We start from the raw sequence: 17,651 nt of genomic DNA, 5'->3' as shown, positions 1-17,651 counted from the left end.
CTTCCGATGGCTGTCGGTGACAGGTGTGTGGTTGCATGTGGACCGAATTGACACGTAGCGAACGGAACTTCCGATCGGGGAACGGAGCTTCCGATCTAAACGAACGGAGCTTCCGATCGAGGAACGGAGCTTCCGATCGATGCCTATAAATATGAGGTCCGAGCTCCTCATTTCTTGCCAGTTCCGAGTTCCTCTCCTTCGCCTAGTAGCTCTATTTTAGGGCTTTGGGTACTCTTATTTTAGAGTTGGAGTAGGGAATATATTTTAGTATAGTCAGACAGTGTTTGACATAGTAGCGGAGCAGTGCTCGAGTAGTGGAGCAGCGCTCGTGTAGCGGAGTAGTGCTCGAGGCTGTGGAGCTGCAGCAGGGGTGTGCCCCTAGTTGCGGGATAGTCGCCATCAGTGGGCTAACGACGGACGCAGGTATAGCTATGGTCTCCTTAAATTATTTAGGAGTATGCAATAGCTTAGTTAAGGCTTTTAGAGCTTATTGAATGATGCATGGGTATTTGCATTGTAGACTTGATGATAGGCTTGGAACCTAGAGTGGGACTACTAGGACTGCCTTAGAAAGGTACGTAAGTACTGACTGAGACTGCCAGCGGATATGCATGCTTATATGTTGCATTTATGTGTTTGCATGTTATTATTGTTATGCGGCATGTGCATATCATCTTGTGCCTGTACATCTGTATATCTTTCGAGATGAGCCAGTTAGGGTTGCTCAGCCCTGTTAGGACGTTTGATATCGAGTACCCCTAGGTACTGATACCGGAAGGACTCCGTGGTCCGCGTCCGTGATTCGGGAATGAGTGGTCGCACATAGTGGTTAGCTACCCCGATGTGACGAGCTTATATCCCAGGCGCCAGTCTGAGTAGTTTGTATACAGTTATCCCAGATATGGATACCCTGTCATTTGCATGCATCATATTTGTATGTTTATCCGTGCTTTCGTATTGAGCTTAGAGCTCATGTTCAGTATTTTCTGTATATTTGGACACCCTATTCGACGGGGCAGGTGTAGGTGCAGGATTGAGCACCAGGAGTCTGGAGTAGCCAGTGACCTTGAAGACAGCAGGATTAGTTGTCGGTTTTATTTAAATTCGATTGGGTTGTATAATCTAGTTTGTTTAGCCGGTTGTATTCCGCCGGTCTTTTTGTATTTAAGACTTCCGCAGCGATTTATTTAATGCATGCTTAATTATGCTCTTAACTCTGTTTAGATAGTGAATCCGGGATAGGTCACTACATTTATTGGTATCAGAGCAATGCATGCAAGGGACTTAGGAAATTGATATTAAGACTTCTTGATTATCCTTGTAGGATTGATTGAGGCCCAGCGAAAGAAGATTTGGTTCTTCATTGCCAAGGTTTGCGGCATAAGTCTTTACTATAAGGAATGCAACAGTGATGAGAACACCAGTAGTAGCATATCGATAGATAGACTGACTGCTGTGGACAGTTCATCATTCGATGCATTGGGATGTTGATCGAAGAATATATGGATTCCAGCCAAGGAAGACTGGAAGAGAAGATCGAGTATATCGCGTCAGATACCTCTGAGGGCTTTTTGGAACGAATGGTGTTTAATAATCCATGTGGTTCCAGTCCTCGAATATTCTCCACTCGTAGTTGGAGAGATTGTCAGATAGACCTTTACCAGGGAATGCTTCGAGTGCCTAAGGCATGGCAGGTTCCTAGCGTAAGGTCTGTAAACTCATGCAGAACATGGTTTTGCCGGTATGCTTGCATTGATGCTTTTGTTACGCATACGGGAAACTTCATGTTCAAAAGCATGATTCGGATACAAGAAGAACGCTGATGGTAGATCGCGAGCAAAAGAAGTCGACCGACATGCACTGACGCAGATCATAGCTGGTTAGCTATTACGTGCCATTTCTCCGGAGTTCTTCGCGGGAGGACATGTAGAGAGACTTGGACGGGAGTATGCTTGTATCGATGCATGTGTCGATGGGAAGCTTCATGCTCAAGGAACGAAGACAAGATTTGATGATTTTAAAATACTGTATTGTTGTAGTTGTAAACAGTATTTCAGTTGTAATGAATCATCAGAATTTGGTTGTATCAGTTCAAGTTATTGGATGTACATTTGTTGTATTTTGAATACTGTATGTATTACATGGGATTGTAATAAAGGAAATTTTACATAACTTGAAGTAATGATACATGTTTTATTTATTCAGCAATTCGTGATTGATTGCAAGTAATTTTATAAAGTTCGGCTTGGAATTAGTTGATTGGTAATCAACTAGGTTAGCTCATGGATTTTGGGTAAGCCAGCGGTAACGAATTGAAGTGTGGTTAGTCTAGGTGTTTTTCTAGTATTGACCTATTTAGTCATTTGACTGGGATAGTGCCATTGATGAGGTGATTCATCTGAGGGCATGGGATTATTGATCTTGTTTTGGAATTTTGAGTTTCGTTCTAGGTGATTTTCGTAGATCAATAGCTTGATTAACCTTAATAGGTTGAGACTTCGTGATGATGGGATTTCATCGGGATACCAAGTCGAGTATATATACCGAGAGTTGTGGACTATGACCATGACTAGACATGATGGAGCGCGACCCTATGCCAATGTTACTCTGGGAGTCTTTCGTACTTTGGAGAATGTCTGGAAGCCTTCGTGCTTCAGGATTGGCGGTGGGAAGGCTACTAGTCTAGAGTTGTGGTAACAGTCACAACGGGGTATGAATTTGGATTAGTTGCCTTGGTAGGTATCAGTGGTTTAGATATCGTCTGACTGTCGTCGGAGATATTGGCTGGTTAAGTATCTGTGGTTTAGATATCGTCTGACTGTCGTCAGAGATATTGCTTTGGATTTTGTCATAAGGACCAGTCTTGGAGGGATTTTCTTGACAAGTGCGTACTCTGAGCAGATAGTTTTAGACTATTGGTTACTGCTAGACTAGTGGATCTAGTCGGTGTTTGAATGCTCTGGTGATAGGGGCTAACTAAGAGTTTGGTTTGTGAACTTCCTATAACGTTTGACTCGGGGATTAGTATTTTTTTCAGCATTGATGGTTTTATTCAGTGATATATTATATCCGATGCTAAGGATTGTACATGACGATTTGAGGCGTGAGGATAGCGTGATTTATGCCAGTGTACACTTGGTGGTGATTTCAGGTGGGACACCGCGGCAAGTAACCTCAGTCTCGATTTGTTGCAGTCTTAGCAAGAGATATAATTATCAGGAGTATGTTCAACGATAGTTGAAATCATTCGGACTTGTATTGCGGCTTGAGTTGAACAAGTCCTTATGATCATCTTGGATGAAGATAGACAGTGGATAGTATGTCTAGACTGGTGCAGGTTTAGCACTAGTGACTACTTGTAACTGTTGTCTGACTCTGTCAAAGATGAGTGATGGAATCAGCTGTGATTCTTTTGATTTCAAGTATTTGGGATCTGCGAACGTGTGGCATTGAGATCATTGATAGTGATCGGCCATGGGATTTTTTCATTAATCTGTGATTGTCTGATTAGAAATTGTATCGTCAGGCATAGCAAGAGCTACAGTAGATCAACTTGATTGATCAGAATATTCCAATTGGTACTGATTGGGATATAGTGAATCAAGAAGTGCTGGAATAGTACTTAAGTATGGTATGCTATGATATAGCGATTCAAGTGCATTTAGGAAATTCTTTAGTCGCTAAGGAATCTCCAGGGATGCGGGAATCGAGACTTTTGGATTCTGCGGATCACGAAAGTGGTCATTAGTTTTCCTTTGCGATCGTAGTTGTTGGTAACGTTGCTTTGGCTACCAGTGACGGGTTTTGATCTGAACATTGCTTGGTTTTAGCAATGATTTATTCAGTTTGAGGAAAAAGGATTCAGTGATTGTTCCAGGGTTGTCAGTGAACAAATTTTGGAGACTGTTAGTCGGAATGATCAGCTTGGGTGCTTCCAGCAGATTTCTCAAGAGTTGTTCTTGAGCGGTAATTCGACAAGTGCTTTTGGATTTCAATGAGCATTAGCATGATAGCATTAGTTGTTTCATGGGATGAGACAACAGCAGAGACTTGTGTTTCTGAGTCTGGCAGGATTGTTGTCACTGATATCCCAGTGCGTTCTGATATGCTGTGTCATTGAAATGATTTGATAACGTAATTGCCATCCGTATGGATAGATTCTGTGCGGGATCGCGGTAAATCAGTTTGGTTATCCCCGCTAGGGAGCCAAGGGATTTGGTTATCTGGATCAGGATTAACCGGAATCGTTTTCGTTGATACTATCTCTAGTTCTGATATGGAAGTAAACATCTGATTGAGACTACTGCTGAGGATGGTGTGGTCCATCTGGGAGTTTCAGCATGATGTTAGTGAATTTCGAGACGACGACCTCGAAGAATGCTTTTAGACAAGAAATTGTGTATAAGGATCTTATCACAATTGGGGTTAGTAATCTTTGTTTGCTAGTTGTTGTTCTTTGGGAACATTTGTTGGCCAATGGCAGGATGAGTACTGAAAGTACATACTATGACGCCAGGAATTGTCAGAATTTTGTTGTTATCCATGGCAGGATGATTAATGTAATCGAGTATGCTATCTACGATGGCGAGATTCGGATCAAGGTTTAACGCAATTATTCTAAGGATTTCAAATGGTTAGAGTCGCGTGCAGTGGTGCGATTGCTCTGCGAGCGGGTGGCCGGTAGCTGCCATTTCTATTCGCATAAGGTACTGTTTTGGAAAATATATTTTATCCTTCGTGATAAAAAGTAACTCACACGAGTTCTTGGAAAAAGGATATCTAGGATTTGACCGAGAGTTGAATCTAGGTCGATTGTTTAGGGCTTTTTCGATAACATCAAGAGATGAGATGTTACCGTTAGACCAGTGAGATACAATGTGTTGTATCTTGTTCTCTAGTTGGACTGCGATGGAGTTCGTACATATCTATAGATAACTGCTGATTAATTACTATCTTAGCAAGGGTGTCATCGCTAAGATTTGTAGGCAGTGTGACTGATTCAATGGGCAATTTGGACCGAAGGTGCCGTGTTGTTGAGGTTATCGATGAATAACTAACGGTAGTCAATAGTGTTACACTATTTTATCAAGGATTGGGTCTGTCGAAGGTTATTCGACCCAATATTTGGAACCGGAACTATTGCTGAATTGGACAAGTGGTTTGTACTATATTCCGAGGTTTACCTTAGATTTCGAGGACGAAATCCTTTTAAGGTGGTGGGAATGTAGTGGCCCGTATCCAAAACTAATGATTAATGAGTAATGAGTAATTAAATCGTATAATCATGCCGGGATTAAGTGAAACATGATTAAGGAAATTCCAGAAGGGTTAACGGATTCCAGAAATGGATCCAGAACACTCGAAAATGGCTTAGAGGGTTTCATGACTCGAGTGGGATCGGAACCACCGATCCAGGATCGGAGCCTCCGATCTTGGTGAGTTCGGAACCACATCGGAAGCAGGGAGATCGGAACGTCCGATCAGGATCGGAGCTTCCGATGGCTGTCGGTGACAGGTGTGTGGTTGCATGTGGACCGAATTGACACGTAGCGAACGAAACTTCCGATCGGGGAACGGAGCTTCCGATCTAAACGAACGGAGCTTCCGATCGAGGAACGGAGCTTCCGATCGATGCCTATAAATATGAGGTCCGAGCTCCTCATTTCTTGCCAGTTCCGAGTTCCTCTCCTTCGCCTAGTAGCTCTATTTTAGGGCTTTGGGTACTCTTATTTTAGAGTTGGAGTAGGGAATATATTTTAGTATAGTCAGACAGTGTTTGACATAGTAGCGGAGCAGTGCTCGAGTAGTGGAGCAGCGCTCGTGTAGCGGAGTAGTGCTCGAGGCTGTGGAGCTGCAGCAGGGGTGTGCCCCTAGTTGCGGGATAGTCGCCATCAGTGGGCTAACGACGGACGCAGGTATAGCTATGGTCTCCTTAAATTATTTAGGAGTATGCAATAGCTTAGTTAAGGCTTTTAGAGCTTATTGAATGATGCATGGGTATTTGCATTGTAGACTTGATGATAGGCTTGGAACCTAGAGTGGGACTACTAGGACTGCCTTAGAAAGGTACGTAAGTACTGACTGAGACTGCCAGCGGATATGCATGCTTATATGTTGCATTTATGTGTTTGCATGTTATTATTGTTATGCGGCATGTGCATATCATCTTGTGCCTGTACATCTGTATATCTTTCGAGATGAGCCAGTTAGGGTTGCTCAGCCCTGTTAGGACGTTTGATATCGAGTACCCCTAGGTACTGATACCGGAAGGACTCCGTGGTCCGCGTCCGTGATTCGGGAATGAGTGGTCGCACACAGTGGTTAGCTACCCCGATGTGACGAGCTTATATCCCAGGCGCCAGTCTGAGTAGTTTGTATACAGTTATCCCAGATATGGATACCCTGTCATTTGCATGCATCATATTTGTATGTTTATCCGTGCTTTCGTATTGAGCTTAGAGCTCATGTTCAGTATTTTCTGTATATTTGGACACCCTATTCGACGGGGCAGGTGTAGGTGCAGGATTGAGCACCAGGAGTCTGGAGTAGCCAGTGACCTTGAAGACAGCAGGATTAGTTGTCGGTTTTATTTAAATTCGATTGGGTTGTATAATCGAGTTTGTTTAGCCGGTTGTATTCCGCCGGTCTTTTTGTATTTAAGACTTCCGCAGCGATTTATTTAATGCATGCTTAATTATGCTCTTAACTCTGTTTAGATAGTGAATCCGGGATGGGTCACTACACATGGCATAAGCTAAATATGGCCGGCTGCAAACCATCCCATACATCAAACTTCCTACCCCACTGGCATAAGGTTTGTTTATCATTTCTGCCTTTTCCTCATCTGTTTCAGGACACTGATTTTTGGAAAGCTTCAAGTGCTGTGCTAGTGGAGTGGATACTTGCTTTGACTTATTCATATTATACCTTAACAGTACCTTCTTAAGATATTCTTCTTGGTTTAGAAAGGTTACACTTTTTTTTCTGTCCCTCCTGATATCCATGCCAAGAATCTTTCTTGCTTCTCCAAGATCCTTCATCTCAAATTCAAATTTAATTTGAGTCTTTATCCTTTTGATTTCTGACTTACTTCCTCTTGCAATGAGAATATCATCTACATATATCAGTACATACAACATCGTTTTGTTTGAGCTTTCTCTGAAATAGATGCAGCTGTCATACTTGCTTCTCTCAAAACCAGTGTTTAGCATGAAGTCATCAAATCTTTTATTCCATTGTCTTGGACTCTGTTTTAGTCCATATAAGGATCTCTTTAGAAAACAGACTTGATCTTTACTTTCTGATTTTGTAAAGCCTTGAGGTTGATCCATATATATCACCTCTTCTAAGTCACCATGCAAGAATGTTGTTTTAACATCTAGTTGCTCCAACTCCAAGTCATACTGAGTTACCAATCCTAGCATTATTCTTATCGAGCAGTGCTTTACCACAGAAGAGAAGATTTCATTATAATCTACCCCATCTATTTGTGCAAATCCTTTTGCTACTAATTTGGCCTTATATTTAGGACCTCCACTTCCAGATGCATCTTCTTTAATTTTATAAATCCACTTGCACCCTAAAGTTCTCTGTCCTTCTGGCTTATCAACCAGCTCCCATGTTTTGTTCTTTATGAGAGATTTCATCTCTTCCTACATGGCTTCACTCCACCTGCTTCTGTGTTTACTCTTCATAGCATCATTATATGAGTTAGGTTCATAGCTTTATAACTCTTGAGCTACTGCCAGAGCATGCCATATAAGGTCAGCTTCACCATACTTCTTTGGAGCTTTTATTTCCCTCCTAACTCTATCCCTTGCAAGGTTATATGTGCTTAGATCCTCCTGATCATGTTCTTTAGATTGATCATCTTCATGATCTTGTTCAGAAAATAATTATTTCTTTGAAGCTCCACCTCAACTAGAATTTTATCTGAGCTGAGTTGTTCTTGATCTTTATCATCTGCTTTCCAGGTGTATCCTTTTCTTGATTCATCAAAAGTTATATCTTTGGAAGTGAAACACTTTGGTCCTTTATCTTCAAGATTCCATACTTTGTATCCCTTCACACCTTCAGGATACCCTATAAAGATACATCTCACCACTCTTGCATCCAGCTTGTCTTGCTTTAAATGTTTCCCTACTTGAAAAAATTCCTAGGTCCCCTGGATCTTTGAAAATGTTTTTGTTGTGAAAATGTCAAAGTAGCTTTGTTTTAAATATTGAATTATTACACTTTAAAAAAATTTAGTTTTTGTGTTTAATTTAAAGTGTTGCTATTAAATCAAATAACAATTCTAAAGAATCACATTCATTATTATTATTATTATTATTATTATTATTATTATTATTAATAAAGAACGAAATAAATAATATTAATAATCATTTAATAATAAAAAATAAAAAATATATCGCGAATTTACTATTTCAAGGTATGTATGTATGCATGTGTGTATATATTGATCCTTACTAAAATCTATAGGTACTGATCCGAGGTCTAAATACGATCCAAGCCCGAATTTTCATTTTCGAAGTGAACCTGAAATTAAGCAAAGAGTGCTAGAGCTAGCAAAGAAAGTGTCCCTGTGTAGCCTCTCCAAAATGATCAAGTCAAAGACGTGAACGAATAAATTAAAAAAAAAGTTTGAACGCCCCTCGAAATAAAAGTGAATTTGTCATAATGAAATTAGCAGACCTGTTTTTACAAATGGCAATGTAGGTGACCAAGAATATTCCATAAGAATTAAGAAATCACAAGCATATAGTCTACGCACCTTTCACCCAAGGCAACCCAAAACATAAGGCCGAGACTAAAGCTTAGAGCTACTTTCTTAGGCTCGCCCACCTTGAGTGAGCCCCTCCTCCATTTTCTTCGTCCACGTTCCAAACTTCTAACTTCGTTTCTACACACTCCTTTCATTTTTCAATTCACATTTTCAACTCTCGGACCAAAACTTGACCGACAATTTCGGTTGGGAATAAATTTAGCATGCGGACTAGGTCAAGTTATAATAAATGGATAATGAGTCAAAGTATCGATCCCACATAGAATAATATTTAATTACTAGAATTTTTTTAACTTAACCTAAGCTAGACAAAATAAATAAAGATAGAGATAATAAATATAAACCTAATATAATTAACTAGGACAATTGCCAATTAAGGCTAAGAGCAGTTAATGATATAGGAAAAATTTGAATTCAAATAAAGGACTAAGACTAGTAGGGGTGGATTTTCGGTATACCGTATAAAAAATATTGGTATGAAAAAAATTCATACCGGTACCGATATCGAAATTTCAAAATTTTTATATAAAAAAGTTTATACTCATACCGTATAGATAACGAAATAAAATTCGATATACCAAAAAAAATTTTATATATCGAAAAAATTTCGATACGGTATCCCAAAAAATCGGTATTTTGGTTCGATATACCAAACTCTAATATGCATACAAGGTTAAAATTCAATTAATTATTGAATTCTTGCGTAATCACGATGAAATCCCCTAAATTAATTATCAATCTATTTCTAAAATTAATAATCTTATATAAATCTAACAGTCCAACTATTTCTAATTGAATTTAAATAGATTTAAATGCATTAAATTGCGATGAAATTTCAATTTTCACCTAAAACCATACCGAAACTAATACAATTTCTAGTCGATTTAATCATATGTTGGTTGACGTTTTTTAAGCTATCTTTTATCAATCTTCTTTCAAATCATGATTAATCAACAAACATGTGATTAGGTGATCAAGCTATTCACAAAAAATATTAAATCAATGTCAATCGATAATTGAAAGCAAGGAAAATAATCTCTTGAAAATAAATATCAAACAAATATTGTTTGGCCCTATTCTGGTCTTAATCTAAAAGAAATTATTACATAAAATCAAAAGAAAGAAATAAATCAATGTTTGAAATCATAAAATAAAATCTTGACAAGAATAAAAAAATCTCAGCGTGTTTGGCACTATTTTTTCTTAAAGTCGTTCCTTTCCTCCCTCAAGCCCTAGCCGTCAAAAGTCCAAATCTGAATGGATCCCGATATATAGGCCCATAGAATCAAACCCTCTGTCTCGCTCTTTGAAATCTCTTCGAACGCGCTTGAGCAATGTTTTATCCGCTCGAGCGTATAAAATTGTCCTATTCCGCACTTTTTGACTAGCGTGTAGCACATTCATTTCTGTCCACAATTCTTGAATTTTTCATTGTAACTACAATTAAACAAGAGAAACAAGAAGCAAGGGTCAGCCTCCACCTCCTACTCTCATGGACCGTCTCGAGTAGAGTTTAAACATGTGATGTTCCACTCGTAGGTTATCACTCATACACATTTGATCTCTTAAGTAGCTCTGAGAATATCTAGAGGTGATATCCACCTATTGAATTTCGTATATACATGAATATATCTTGATAATGCTCGAATTTATCTCTAAACTTTTGAGATGGTATTTAGTAAAAATAGCATAAAAAATACATTTGTAACCAAAATAAGATGCATCGCAAAATTGAACCACAAGACGTCTAATAAAATTCTTGTGTAAAAAGATATCTTGTATAGCAATTATTATGTTATATAAAAAACTATGGTGAATAACGACATTGCCAAAATGTAGTATCGAAAAGATCTTTGCTTATTCTGGAGTTGATTAACGATGAAAATAGGGCGCTGTTACTTCCGATAGGATGTCTTTCACAGAGGGATCAGATGTTAACCTCCCAGCATGTTGGATTGAGTCATCGGCACACAATCAAGAATATTGACTTGAGGAATGAATGATTTCTATCCACGATCATTAAGAAATAAAATTATATGATAATCTTTCTTACAAACTTAAAAAGTAATACAAGGCTTGTGTTGATGCACTTGTAAAAAACAGATTTAAAGGCAACTTGTGAAGAATCCAAAGGTAAAACAAAAAATATGAACTTTCAATGTTTTAAATCAAAAAAGAAAATTTTTGCACAATCTTTCCTTTTAAGTTGATGAATCGTTTGTTTCAATGCCAAGCGAAACAAAACACGTTTATATTTCCAGCAAAATGGTCAAAAATGATTGGAACTCGATCATATCCAATCTCGAACCAGTCAAGCAGCTAATCAAGTTAAGGGAAGGGGCCTCAGAGATCTTGGTGGATAAGAATCATCAGATGGGAAATTTCAATTCCCATCAAGAGTAGCAAATATAATCCTCACATCATAAGCCCACTCACATTCTTCGAGAAAAAAAAACACAAAATTGAAATTAAATTTTGGAAAGATTGATGACATGATAGGGTCAGAAGTAGCTGGTTATTGTAATCATGCAAAAAAATCAGTGGGAATCCGTCTGATTTGCTTCATCATCCCCAATAATCACATCCAATCCAATCCTCAGAAATTTAAGGTTAATTAAAAAAACTAAAAATAAATGTACCTACCTTGTCACCGAATATCCTACAAATGAAAAAAGGAATAATTCGGAGCTAAAAGGTAGACACATATATATAGGAAAAATATATATGTGATAAGAAATTTTTTATAGCCTGATGATAGATCCATTGATCCACTGAAATAAATCAACGGATTGCAATATCAGGCTTAAAAAAACAAAACAAAAATTCGAGATGGAACGAAAAAACGCAGCCTGTGGCGGCGGCGGCTCAGACATCCAAGGAAGGATAGTGCAGCATAAGCTCTCGAGCCCGGCGAAGGCGAAAGCACTTAGGCGGCCACTGCGAATGTTGAGAAACAAGCCTTCAATCTATCCTCATCGCCGCACATAATATTACACAAACCTAAAAATTTGAGAAGAAGATGAAGAAAACACGGCCAATTGTGATGGCAGGTGAGAGAACAGAATATGTATATATATAATGAAATTAGTTGAAAAGCAAATACAATTGCGCCTTTTAGGGTTAGGGTTTACAGCGGAACGAGCTGGATTGGAGAGCTCTTACTCGGCCGACTTATGGGCTCTGGGAATGCTAGAACTGAGCCCAATTTATTTTAGGTTAAGGTTAAATAATAGTAACGTAAGTAGATTTTTGTTTGGACTGCTAGCCCTGAGCCCAATTTAGTTTAGAATTGAGGCATTAAATGAGACCGATTGCCAACCGTATTTCAGAACTTGGGTCAACGAATTCATGTGTGACGGTCTCACGAATAATTTTTTAAGACGAATTTTTAATTTGAATTTTCACAAAAATAATATTATTTTTGTTGTAAATATGAACTAGATTAATCTGTCTCAAGGATTATACTCATCAACATAGCAAAGCACCAAGCAACTTTAAAATTCTGGATTCCACCCAAAATTTGGAAAAACTACAAATTAATAAGAAAGTTCGCAATTATTCCCTCTATATTATTTTCCTTTTAATTTATTCAAAAATTGTTTAAAATAGCTTGTTAATTAGAAACATGTAAAATTGCTACAACGGTCGAGATTCAAGATCTAAAAACATGGATTTTAAGAAATTACAACCTACATATCATCAAGAAGTAGAGCACAAAACCATCTACATACATCACATATCGATGGTCTCAATCGACTTCTAGTTCAGCTCCAAACTTCTCTAATCTATCCGTTTCTTCGTTCAAATTTCGTATCAAAGCGCGGTTGATAGTCCCGTCGTCCTTGCTTGCATGTATCTGTCTTCCACCGAACCTTCTTATTGCAAGGAAATTGAATCAGGTCCAGAAAACGGCTGACATGAGTCAAAAAATGACAAGAATTTATGTGAAGAATCATGAAGAGTACGTCATGTAACGTCCCAAAAATTTATTACCGATTTAATTGACAATTTAAAATAATTATTGAGTTGGAAAAATAATTATTACTGTCAAATAAGTTATAGAGTGTATTTACAAAATACACATGCCAAAGTCAATGAGTTTGACTATTTCTGGATATCTGATAATTTTGGCATTTTGAGATAATTATTGAGATAATGGAATTAAAATAATTATTTATTCCAGATAATTTAATTGGAGAAATTAATCAGTTTGGGTGACTGGTCAAAGCCTAAGATTTACTCAATTTATTTATTGGTAATTAACTGTCTAGTTGCAGGTCAAAGTTCGCTATTTCAAATAATTGTAAAAATATGTTAAATTACATATTAGAGTAAAATAACACAAGAGCATTGAATTGGATCAGTCCGGGTCATTTTAGGACCAATTTTTATAATATTAAGTGATACACTCTCTTTCACGCACTAAACACCTAAAACACACACTAAAACCCTAACCCCCATTCACGCCTCTTCCGTCGCCGGCCGCCAGCCGTCGCCTTTAACCGTCGATTGACCATCCCATCTTGTAGCTCTCGTCAAGGCGGTCACAACCATACTAAGAATCGTGAGTTTTAGTGTCCGATTTGGTGAGCACGAAGTCGAGAAAGAGGCGACACTATTCATCGTCTTCTTCGTGTGTAATAGTCGGATTTTAGCTCGATTGAGCTTGTTTTTGGGCTGCTAAACGATATTAGGATGTGTGTAGATCATTTCCCAAGCTTATTCCAGCATTTTTCGTGGAAAAATCGGGTAGATCGAAGCTTTGAATGTCATCGCCGCAGCCACTGTAAATCACCGATTTCGGCTTCATCGATGGTTTTCTCCGATCGTGGCTTAGTCCATTAGAATCGTCTCATCAAGCTCTACAAGCCTGCCAAATTTCAGAATTTTTGGACTTGTTCTGCGATTTTCTGATGACCGCCATCGCCGCCGTCTTCTCCGGCGAGCCACCAGCCGTCGAAATGCTAACCATTTTCGATCATCTCGATGTGATAGATCCGAATATCCAAGTTTCGAGTCGAGATTCGAAATCGTTAAGCGGTGAGAGCGCAATAAAGTTCGGTAATTTTTTGTCAAAGTTTGACCAAAGTTGACCAAGGTTGACTTTTGACCATTGTGTGATTTTTCGCAGATCGGAAGCCCGCTGAGGATAATTAGAGGCATAAATCAGCAGTTTAGGGATTTGATCTTCCAGAATTGGACAATTATAAGATTTTCGAGTCCCGATATGCGCAACCGCAACTGTATAGGTTTTTCGTGCGTTTTAAACTCAAAGGCATGTTATACCCTTCCTTTCTCACACCATTTAGATCAATATATTCACTGTTTTGATGATTAAATAGTGTTGTTGCATTTGTATGTGGATATGATAGCTCAAATTTTAACTTATGCATCATTCGTATTTTTATGTAATGTGAATGATTTTTCTGTCATGCTGGGTCTTAGTTGCTGTTCACTGGTCGATGGATGGGTTAGGCCCCTTTGGTCTTGGTTTAAGATATCTTGAAGTAGTGTCGGCTAGGTGAACAGTTGAATGGTTGTAAGGGTAGTCTATCTAGCGGGCAGCTCAGGCAGGACTCGGACGAGTGGGTTGTCCGGGTCGGGTAAAGTGTATTAGAGTCATATGTTATGGTTTGTTTTTCGGATTCTTTTATGTTGGGCCGGGTAATTTATTTAACAGTCTAAGTGTTTAGTCTATTCATTGGGTCAATTTTGTTATTGAGCCTAAGATGTTCATTGAGCTTAATTTAGTTTTTGGGGGTAAAATATTTATTGGGTTTAATTTATTTATTGGGCTTAGTTGTTTATTTGAGATAAAGTGTTATTTGGGCTTGAATGAATTGGTTTAGTTATTGAGCCAAGCTTATTGGGCTTAAGATATTTATTGGAGGTTTAATTTAATAATTGAGCTAAATTTGTTAATGGGACTAAATTGTTTAATTTATTTGATTGGACTAAGTTCTAAGTTGTACTAAGTACTATTTAGCCAATCTTAGTCTAATTGGATCAATTTAAGTGTGATTGGGATATTCTAAGTATTATTGGGCCAGTTTAAGTGTTATTGAGTCATCTAAGTGTTATCGGACAAATATGAGTTTAATGACTTTAGTTAAGAGGCATCAACTCGAACTAGCCAGTGATAAACAAAATAGTCCGTAAATATATATGTAATAGATGTATATGTATATTTTGATATAAATATGATTTTTATGGAAAATGAATTAAATATATATTTACGGGCATAATTTTAAGGAAAATGATATTTTTAAGTTCATGATTCATGCATGTATTTTATGTTAATAGTAAAGGCATGTAAAGGAAATTTTTGGAAAGTTGATGTGAATTGTGGAAATTATGTTCAGGAGCCTACGGATCCCAGTGTTAAGGTTGGGTGAAGTGGCATAAGAGGCGCAGGGAATCCCCGTGTTAAGGTTGGATGAACCTCGCCGCCACGTACGTTGGTTTATAGATTGATCAATCATTTATGTTTATGGTCACACTTCACTGATATGACCCACAGGAAATGATTTTTATGTTTATGACATGCCAATGCTTATGTTACGTATTATGATACGTATTATGTTATGATTTATATTACGACGCATTTTATGCATACGATTTTACGATCATGCATGCATTAGAATCCTCGGGTTATTTTTATATACGTTATGTGCTTGCATGTGATTTTATTTAGTAGTATTCGTTATTAAAGGTAGAGCATGCGGGGCCTTTAGGCTCACTAGATCTAAATGGTGTGCAGGTGAGTTTTATGTTATTCAGGAGGTTGTAGTCCCGACTGGTGGTGAAGATCTCTGTGCATCCGTGGCAAGCTAGCACACCCGTGACCTTCGCGCTTTTATGTTTCAATGATTATGAGATTGTATCAAACTATTTTCCGCATCTTACGTTATTGAATATTTACGCATGGATTTATAATGTGTTCGAGTATTTAAGTTTTGACATGAAATAACTTTTTATTATGTATTAAATTTTATAAAAATCTATTTTTAAGTATAGATGCATATATGTATGGGCATATGTATAATATAAAAAAAAATTCCTTCGAGTTTGGTTCGTTTCACGTCATGTCCTAATTTGATGCAAGGAGTGTTGTGTAAATAGGGACAGCCCTGAGGTAGGGCGGGCCGGACCACCGCTCAAGGCCCAATCTTCAGACGGGCCCCTAATTATTTTTAAATTAATATTTATATTAATACTTATATAATTTTAGTTAATAAAAAAATATATTAAAAAATTGATTATTGGGTTTTTTGGATAAAATTTTGCTTCAATTGGGTTAAATCATCACAAACTCTCGCATCTCACTAATTTTTTTTAATTTCATCTTCCTGGGGCCTTGCAAAAAAATTATTCTAAACACGAAAATTTATCGCAAACCTCTATTACTTCATAAGTAGGCAGATCATCAAGTTTTTCTTACTTGCTATACAATTAAACCATGATGATTACTCAGATTTCAAATTTGAAATTGCATGATTTTACAAAAAATGTAACATTTTTTTACCATTTTCTTCATTTATTAATTACTAATTGATTATTTTATTGTTATATTATTAATTCATATTACGCTAATTTATTATTATCATATATATATATATATATATATATATGTTTTTTGTTCGTTTTTTGTTCATTATTTAGTACTATTTTATATTGCACATGAGTTTAGTTAAAAAAAAATTTTATTCTTATACAATTATTCATCGTACCTAAAATGACAAAAAAATAATTTGCATTTTAAATAATATTGGTTGTTGAATAGGTTTTTTTGAGAATTATGTCAAACATTTATGATTTGTAATTTCGTTAATTACATATTTATGGTTTACTTTGATTATAATATTATATTAGTTTATACATATATATATATATATGTATATATATCACACTATTCAAGTTATTGAAGAATTTTTTTTTTTTGCCCCCCCCCCCCCCCCCCCCCCCCCCCCCCCCCCCCCCCCCCCCCCCCCCCCCCGTGTAAATAGGAGTGCATTTGCTACACATGCTTATAAACTCCATACCTTCTCTAGATTTAACCGATGACTTGAATGCGGGAAAAAAATAACAAAATTGAAAACCACAAAATTCGGTTAGAAATTCTAAAACCAATCAACCATGTACAATAATTGTGGGTTAAACTGTAAACCACTGAGACTGCACGAGAAATCAGCCAAACCGCGAATGGGTTTTCTTTGAATTATGTTTTTTTGCCCCAAAAGTACTTTGTTTGACTTTTATGTGTGTATATATATTCTCTGATTCAAAACTTGTCAGAAGTCCCACAACATATACTATAAAGCAAAAAAAAAAAACTAGTGCTAAAATAAAAAGGAATGTGATAATTAACATCGCTCATTCATCAACTCTATGCATTTACGAGCATCCTTCATATTTGTGAAATTGACCAAGATAACGTCCTGAGAGTTATTCTCACAAAACTGAAAAAAAGATAGACCAATATTATCAATAACGAATGTCAACAGACAACTGAAAGTCACAACATACTTCACATTTCTCAACTAATTTGTATAGCTCCAAATAACTGGAACATATGTGCAATACCTTGAAAGAATCCAATGAACCAAACTTTCCACATTCATCACGTACATCTTCCTTCGGAACGCAAATTCTCATCAGACTATTAACATAAATTTACTGAGGGTACATTCGGGTTAGGATTCCATGCAATAATATTGTTAATTAGTGCAAAAAATAATTCATGCAATACTTGAAAACAGATTCCAAATACACTCTTTTAACTTATAATTCCTGAAATGGACTACCTCTTGCAATACATTTAACTGAAAAAATTGTAGGTTGTATCTACTTCAATGTTATAAGTCAT

At 37.2% G+C, this 17,651-nt stretch overlaps 3 non-coding genes across 3 annotated transcripts; all 3 read right to left on the bottom strand.

The window, feature by feature from the left end:
- Nucleotides 1–11,124: 11,124 nt before the first annotated feature.
- LOC140869862 (small nucleolar RNA SNORD24) lies at nt 11,125–11,214 on the bottom strand. The gene has a single exon (XR_012146853.1). It is a non-coding gene; the product is annotated as a small nucleolar RNA SNORD24 (small nucleolar RNA).
- A 67-nt stretch (nt 11,215–11,281) lies between these two features.
- On the bottom strand, nt 11,282–11,360 carry LOC140870231 (small nucleolar RNA R12). Its single transcript, XR_012147202.1, has one exon. It is a non-coding gene; the product is annotated as a small nucleolar RNA R12 (small nucleolar RNA).
- Nucleotides 11,361–11,646: 286 nt separating this feature from the next.
- Nucleotides 11,647–11,766, bottom strand: LOC140869849 (small nucleolar RNA SNORD14). The gene has a single exon (XR_012146840.1). It is a non-coding gene; the product is annotated as a small nucleolar RNA SNORD14 (small nucleolar RNA).
- Between the last annotated feature and the right edge of the window lie 5,885 nt (nt 11,767–17,651).

The sequence above is a fragment of the Henckelia pumila genome, chromosome 4, assembly GCF_033568475.1.
Source record: "Henckelia pumila isolate YLH828 chromosome 4, ASM3356847v2, whole genome shotgun sequence".
In the NCBI taxonomy this organism is placed as follows: domain Eukaryota; kingdom Viridiplantae; phylum Streptophyta; class Magnoliopsida; order Lamiales; family Gesneriaceae; genus Henckelia; species Henckelia pumila.
The sequence above is the reverse complement of the archived record's forward strand: the minus strand, read 5'-3'. Positions and strand labels throughout refer to the sequence as shown.